Source organism: Megalopta genalis, chromosome 8, assembly GCF_051020955.1.
Source record: "Megalopta genalis isolate 19385.01 chromosome 8, iyMegGena1_principal, whole genome shotgun sequence".
Taxonomy (NCBI): domain Eukaryota; kingdom Metazoa; phylum Arthropoda; class Insecta; order Hymenoptera; family Halictidae; genus Megalopta; species Megalopta genalis.
The window spans coordinates 8,539,641-8,548,649 of record NC_135020.1 but is presented as its reverse complement, the minus strand read 5'-3'; positions in this window follow the sequence as shown (position 1 = coordinate 8,548,649).

Below are 9,009 nucleotides of genomic sequence, written 5' to 3'. Positions count from 1 at the left end.
TCGCAAACGAAGCCGCGGACAGCATTTTCGCCAAGCAAAAAGACTACTTCAAATGACCTCGGTAACCCGTCTCATTTCCCGCAAGTACCATAATTCTGGACATGCTTATTTCAAACAAACGCGTGACCATATTCGCGCAACGCTATTTTCAGGTTATAGACATTGCTGTCCGAAAACGCAACGCGACGAAACTCTAAATGCAAACGCGACGCGAACTATTTAATACGTTTGCAATGTATCATCCTCCCTGCACACTCAATACAATCGTAATTCCACTCTAACTTCACATCTCACAAATTCGTCGCAACTCTATCATCCGAATAATCAATTTCATACCGGAAAATCGATTTTGCAAGTCGCAACGAACCCCTCATTCCCTCCATTGATCTACACCTGTTTCGATACCTTGTCCCTTCTTTCGAAAACGACAAGACACGAAACAGGTTGCATGAAAAAAAAACTCTCGCAAAATTTACTGCTACAACGCGATCGAACCACTGCGTTTTTTTTCGAAAAGTATGACATGCGGTGAAACGCGTTGTTACGTTCCCAGCATTTGACGCTCACGCACCATCGATTGGCAAAGACACGCGTCGCTACGTCCAAAAGAAATCTACACACGATTTACTCCTCGAATCGCAAGGCGCTTCAATACCACAGCACCCTCTGCATTAGATGCTAATGCAACGGTTGCAACGGTATCGTCGCGCGTGCCGACATAGGTGACACAACTCAATGCGTCTTTTTTTTACGTCAACACTTTCGTACGATCGAGGATACGCACACAAACGGTAGCGCGTTGTATCGCGCCGCGAAAACTTGGACGGAGCGACGCGCATCGCGATGTCGCGCCAATTGCTGCAACTGTTTTACGCAATGGTCCGGTGGGCGTATGCACCACGTCTTCGCACCCCTCCCCCCACAAAAATGAAAAGGGAAGGAATAAAACATTCGTGCTCCCTGTACCGATCTTCCGGTGTCTCGCGAGAACAACCCGAACAGGCGAATTACGATTATATCTCGCGTGCAGAGAGGAAATCGAAGCGAAAGGGGTGGAAAGAAACGCGCAATTTTCGCAACGCTAGTCTATAAAATTTCGTTAAATAGTATCTTAGTTAAATAGTAAGTTAAATATTATCTGTCAACAGCAACGCGAGCAGTGCATTCTTGATTTCGATGTTAATTAGCTCGATTCGGAAATTGAAAACTGTCCCGTGCACTTTCATTTATATTGACGCAACTCTAAAAGGGGGATCAACGATTGCGAGACGACGACGATGATGATGATAATGATGATGATAATGATGATGAAGTTGCGATCCTTGGAACGGCTACTCGCAGCGCGGCATTTGTTTCGCAACGCTAAAAAGCAACGCGTTATCAAATATGATCGCGACGCTAAGACAACGCGTGGAGGTATCATCGCGACGCTATTATTTCGAGACAGCCTAGCGACAGGGTCTGTCCCCAGATCTTTGGAATCCACACCGGATTCCTACGCTACGCACCACCCACCCGCCTGGACGTCGTAACGCCAGGACGAATGCGCCCCTTCGTCCGGGACGGTTGTTCCAGCAAGCGGAATGAAGATTCCGCAAGCCGGCCGTCCCGGATATAGACGGAGGTCTAGTAACGCTGCGTTTTTTGCACAGAGATGGTGTTTCGCGGTCTTATGCTGCGAGGCCCGGGCCTCCGACTATCTCGTTTAAAAACGAAACACGCGTGTTTGCAATCGCAACGCTAACTCAAAACCGTCTTCAATTTCATCTCGTGACACTAAAAGCATCGCGAATGCCGGCGCTGCGGAGGGTTGCAGCTGCAGCCTGGGCTCTGAAAGACGAACGAAGCTATACACTTGGCAACGCGATTATGCGGACGCAACGCTAATCCTTTGAAATCGGTTCAAAGAGACAAACACCGCGACAATTGGTTTCGCAACGCTAGGATGGAAAAATCGCGATGGGCCCAACTGAGCTGTTCGCTGGGTCCTCGGTCCATTGTTGCAGCACCGACATGGGCGCCTGGAAGGTCGAACGAAGCTACTGGCAACGTGATTACGTGGACGCGACCCATTTATTCGATTCTAAGGTACATGTTAGTTACTGAAATCGACTGACAATGGTAGCGATCATTGCGATATCATCGAATCTCAATTGGGAAGTTTGTATCACGGACGAGACTCTAACAGTCTAATAATAATAGTCGTGTATCGTTTCGTTGAATTTCTTCAAGGGCTCTTGCGAGAGCTTCGATTATATTTTCATATATATTATATTTATTATATTTGTATATTATATTATTATATATTTCAACCAGTGAGAATGGAAAATAAGCATTCTGTGCACACATATTTCATAGATCCGCGTTGCACGGCGCGGATCGTATGGAATATGCTCAAGGTTAAAGCTAGCTCTGACCTCAAAGAGAACCGACAAAAAATCCACTAAAGCCTAACACACCATACAAGTGGAAATTATGTCGTGCACGATGCGCTAGTCATTATCAGTCGCGGTTTATAATTGTTATTAATACAATCCCATGCGCCGTTGCTCGCACCCAACCGAGCACGCTTGGACACCCGAGAAGGATTCGAGCAACGAGCATGGAACATCGGATCTCTGAAAATCCTAACTAAAAAGGGTTATTAGTTTCTCGGGCTAAGATGCTAAATCAAGTTATTGAAAAATGACTCTACTAGCTTGAGAGGATGTTTGAATTTATTGAAGCCAGATTTAATTGAAGCATGCAAGAGAATAGATATGTAATATATATATGAAGTGACAGAATGAAACATTTTTAATAAATTCACAAAATTTACAAACAATTTAATTTAAGAAACTCCATTATTTGGAAACTTTAGTCAAATATTGATTTACCTATCGCGAAACGTCTTTTCGCACGTGGCCACTAATGTAATTAGGCGGAACAACGTTATTATTTGATACATTGGTGCAGCAATTACACCAACGAAATTCTTCAAACATTCGTATTATGACAATCGAAATACATGATGTAGCTTCAAATGCATACGAAACAAACGATTTAGCTTCAAATTCATGCGAAACAAATGATATAGATTCAAATTCATTCGAAACATATGAATAAGTTTGCATGCGAAACACATGAATTAGCATCAAATTCATGCGCTACACATTATTTAGCATCAAATCTATGCGAAATACATGATTTTGCTTCAAATGCATACGAAACAAACGATTTTGCTTCAAATTCATGCGAGACACAAGATTTAGCTTGAAATTCATGCGAAACAAACGGTTTAGCTTAAGATTCATGCGAAACAAACGGTTTCGATTAAGATTCATGCGAAACACATGATTCAGCTTCGAATTCATGCGAATCACATGATTTAGCTTCAAATTCATGCGTAACACATTATTTAGCATCAAATCCATGAGAAATACATGATTTAGCTTCGAATTCATGCGAAACAAACGCTTTAGCTTAAAATTCATTCGGAACACATGATTCAGCTTCGAATTCATGCAAATCACATGATTTAGCTTCGAAGTCATGCGAAACACATTATTTATCTTCGAATCTATGCGAAACACATGATTTTCCTTTAACTGCATGCGAAACAAACGAGTTAGTTTCAAAACCAGGCGAAACACATGGTTTAGTTTACTTTGTTTCGCATTGATGATTTACGTTGTTTTACAATGATTTACGTTCTTTGCATTGTTGCGCGTTGTTGTTTAAAACAGTATTGCGTTGTTTTACGTTGTTATACATTCTTCTTACGTCGGCCCATATTGTTTTACATTGCTTTACGTTGCGTTACGATGTTTTACTTCGTTTCAAATTAATGATCTACGTTGTTTTACGATGCTTTACGTTCTTTGCATTGTTCCGTGTTGTTGTTTAAAACAGTATGACATTGTTTTACTTTGTTATACATTGTTCTTACGTTGTTTTATATTATTTTACATTGATTCACGTTGTGTTACGTTGTTCTTCTTTGGGTCGCATTGATGACTAACGTTGTGTTACGTTGATGTACTTTGTTTCACGTTGTTTATTGAAATAGTATTACGTTGTTTTACGTTGTTATACATTGTTTTTACGTTGTTTTACATCGTTTTACATTGCTTTACGTTGTGTTACGTTGTTTACGTTGTTTCGCATTGATGATTTACGATGGTTTACAATGCTTGGCGTTCTTTGCTTTGTTCCGCTTTGTTGTTTAAAATAGTATTACGTTGTATTATGGTTTTTTTCCTTTTTTTTACGTTCTTTTATATTGTTTTACATTGCTTTACGTTGTGTAACGTTGTTTTTCTTTGTGTCGCACTCATGATTAACGTTATTTTACGTCGATGTACTTTGTATCACGTGGTTTTTTAAAATAATATTACGTTGTTTTACGTTGCAATACATTGTTTTTACGTTGTATTGTATTGCTTTACACTGCTTTACCTTGTTTTACGTTGTTGTACATTGCTTTTACGTTGTATTATATTGTTTTACATTGCTTTACGTTGTGTTACGTTTTGTTTTACTTTGTTCGCATTGATGATGTACGTTGTTTTACGATGGTTACGTTCTTTGCTTTGTTCCACGTTGTTGTTTAAAACAGTAATACGTTGATTTACGTTGTTATACATTGTTTTTACGTTGTTTTATATTGTTTTACATTGATTTAGGTTGTGTTACGTCGTTTTTCTTTGTGTCGCATTGATGATTAACGTTGTTTTACGTGGATGTACATTGTTTCACGTGGTTCTTTAAAATAGTATTACGTTGTTTTACGTTGTTATACGTTGTTTTTACGTTGTCTTATATTGTTTTACATTGCTTTACGTTGCTTTACTTTGTTTTATCGATGAAGATTGACGTTGTTTATCGTTGCTCTTCTTTGTTTCACATTGAAGATTTACGTTGCTTTACGTTGATTTACGTTCTTTGCGTTGTTCCGCGTTGTTGTTTAAAATAATATTACGATGATATACATTCTTTTTACGTTGTTTTATACTGAGTTACATTGATTTACGTTGTGTTATGTTGTTTTTCTTCGTGTCGCATTGATGACTAACGTTGTTTTACGTTGATGTACCATGATTCACGTGGGTTTTTTAAAATAGTATTACGTTGATTTACGTTGTTATACATTGTTTTTACGGTGTTTTATATTGTTTTACATTGATTTACGTTGTGTTACGTTGTTTTACTTTTTTTCGCATTGATGATTTACGTTGTTTTATTATGTTTTCACGTTGTTCTGTATTGTTTTACGTTGCTTTACGTTGTTTTACGTTGTCTCACGTAGTTGTTTAAAACCTTATTACGTTGTTGTAGGTGGTTATACATTGCTGTTTCGCTGTTTTATATTGTTTTACATTGCTTTTCGTTGTGTTAAGTTGTTTCATTTTGTTTCGCATTGATGGTTTGCACTGCTTTACGATGATTTTTTTTGATATACTTTGTTTCACGTTGTTGTCTAAAACAGTATCACGTTGTTTTACCTTGTCAAACATTGTTTTTATATTATTTTACATTGTTTTACATTGCTTAACGTTGTGTTACGGTGTTTTACTTTGTTTCGCGTTGATGATTTACGATGTTTTACATTGTCTTACTTTGTCATCCATTGACTCGCATTTATGATTTACGTGCTTTTATTCTGTGTCTCTCATGAATTTGAAGATAAATTATGTATTACGCATAGATTTGAAGCTGAATTATGTGTTTCGCATGCATTTGAAGCTGATTCATGTGTTTCGAATGAATTTAAAGCTAAAGCGTTTGTTTCGTATGCATTTGAAGCTAAATCATGTACTTCGCATAGATTTGAAGCTAAGTAATGTGTTTCGCATGAATTTGAAGCTAATTCATGTGTTTCGCATGAAATCGAAGCTCAGTCACGTGTTTCGCATGAATCGAAACTGAATCATGTGTTTCGCATGAATTTTAAGATAAATCGTTTGTTTCTCATGAATTTGAAGCTATATCATGTGCCTAGCATGAATATGAAGCTAATTCATGTGTTTCGAATGAATTTTAAGCTAAATCGTATGTTCCGTATGAATTTGAAGCTAAATCATGTATTTCGCATAGATTTGAAGCTAAATATGGTGTTTCGCATGAATTCGAAGTTGCATCATGTGTTTCGCATGAACTTTAAGCTAAATCGTTTGTTTCGAAAGAATGTGAAGCTATAACATGTGTCTCGCATGAATGTGATGCTAATTCATGTGTTTCGAATCAATTTGAAGCTAAATCGTTTGTTTCGTATGCATTTGAAGCTAAATCATGTATTTCGCATAGATTTGAAGCTAAGTAATGTGTTTCGCATGAATTTGAAGCTAATTCATGTGCTTCGCATGAAATCGAAGCTCAGTCACGTGTTTCGCATGAATTCGAAACTAAATCATGTGTTTCGCATGAATTTTAAGATAAATCGTTTGTTTCGCATGAATTTGAAGCTATATCATGTGTCTAGCATGAATATGATGCTCATTCACGTGTTTCGAATGAATTTGAAGCTAAATCGTTTGTTTCGCATGAATTTGAAACTAAATCACGTGTCACGCATAAATTCGAAGCCAAATCATGCGTCTCGCATGAATTCGAAGCGGAATCATATGTTTCGTATGAATATGAAGCTATAGCATGTATCTCGCTTGAATTTGAAGCTAATTCATGTGTTTCGAAGGAATTTGGAGCCAACTCGTTTGTTTCGTATGCATTAGAAACTAAACCGTGTATTTCGCATACATTTGAAGCTAATTATGTGTTTCGCATGAAATCGAAGCTGCATAATATGTTTCGCATGAATTTAGAGCTAAATCGTTTGTTTCGTATGCATTGGAAGCGAAATCATGTATTTCGCATAGATTTGAAGATAAATAATGTGTATCGTAAGAATTTAAAGCTAATTCACCTGTTTCGCATGAATGCGATGCTAAATCATGTATTTCGCATGAATTCGAAGCTAAATCATGTTTTTCGCATGAATTCGAGGCTGAATCTTGTGTTTCGCACGAATTCTAAGCTAAATCATGTGTTTCGCATGAATATGGAGCTAAATCGTTTGTTTCATATGCTGTATAATTTGCTGTATAAAAAAAGATATTAAAAATTGCAGATTATTGTAATTGCGAAACAAATGACAACCCAACAAAGTTGTACATTATTTAGACAATAAATTATAAAAACGTTTCGAACAAAAGGTATTTTATCTTTATTGGACATTGGAGAGTCCGAATAAAATAAGTATCTTTATTCGACGAGTACGAAATAAATAATTTTATTCGTCAAGAATTTGCCCGACTAATAAAAATACTATTTAATTATCAACACGTACGTTATATTGTTCGAGAACGAAAACAAATCAATATTCATAAAATCGTTTTTCAAATAACGATAGGAAGGTGTGGATGATTGGTCTCAAGACTCCGATTAGGCGTTCTAAGCATCCTGGTTTTCGTTCCGAGGTAATATAGTGTGGGAGTCGAGAGCCATTCGTGATTTACCGTTTATTCGTGATCGCACAAGAATCAACGTTAACGAAACTAACTAACTTTTTACACCCGGGCCGCGTTTCAGTTCGACTGTTCGAACAAATGACGGACAAAAGATCGTTGGCGACATCGGGTCGGCCGCCGTTCGCATCCCCGCGGCTCCCGCTCGCCAAGCGCGGTGCGATGCCCGTCGCCGTGGCCGCCACATACCGTATCCGACAAAAAGATGGCATACTTTAAAACTAATGTAATTTTTATTTACGTAACATTACAAACAAAATCCTGTTTCTATATAAATTTGCAACATACCACTATAAACATACACAAATGAAATAAAATGGCATTTCGCAAGTGTAAACAATTTTATTTGAAAAAGAGAATTTTTATAGAAATACAATGGGACAAAATATTGGCACACATAACTAAAAATTATGTATGTCAATAAATCAAGGAATTATATCGAATGCCTAATGTTTTGTGACTCCATCTTTCCATTTATTAACAGTCATTATTATCTACGTAGTTTTTTTATTAGTTTTTGCTCTTCTTGCTCCTTCTCATCTTAAATACATTTTTGTCATTCGGAAATGTTTCGAAATTGTCTGCCATTTGCATAATGCCAGGTTATGATTTTCGCAACAATTTTCAGCGATATGACCTTGCTGATCAATCCTCGAGAAAAAAATTCGCGGCATCATCCTGTTGAAAAATACAGGGTATTCCTGAATCTATATACAAGCGGGCACCGGGTTATTCTTCATAAAAAAGAAATGAAAATGATATGGAATAACTTCTTTTTTTTAGGATTTTGTTTTCGAGAAAACCAGATTTGAATCCTTGCTTCATACATACGTTTTTCCAGCTATAAGCGATGTACATCGCTTAACAAAAAATATTCTTCTACACTTTCTTCATGTTTTTTTATTTGGAATTACATGGCGCCGCAACATAATTCTTAGTTAAATATGCTATCGCTTTTCCCACTATATTTCCATAAAAATTCTTTTTTTCTAAGTAAAATTGTTTAAACTGCCAGAATTTAGAAGATTCAAACGTTTACATACTTGAATATACCTTCATAAAGTAGGGATTGAAAACAATTATGATATCGGTTTCAGTTCATGAAAGAATTATGGAGAACTCAAAAATTCTCATCAAACAGTTTCCATTGTTTAAAACCGATATTATATGGTTTCCATGACTGTTAATTTCCAGTTCAGTGTGATAGCCAGATAGGTTAAGTGTGTTAATTACTGTGCCCATTAAAGTGGCGTCCGAAGTTTTCGACAAATTATATGGATTTCTTTATCTATGGTGCACTTCGTAAAAAACATTTAAAATATATGTAGATGTCTTTTACATAAATACAAATACAAAATATTTAACAAAATATAAATAGTAGTTTTCGATCGAGTTACTGTGCCTTGTCAGAATAAAAAGTTAACTACTGCGTGCTTGTTATTGAGCCTTTTCTAGTTATCATCTGTATCTAAATTTCTGTATACACTAAAATATTGAACATCAAAAT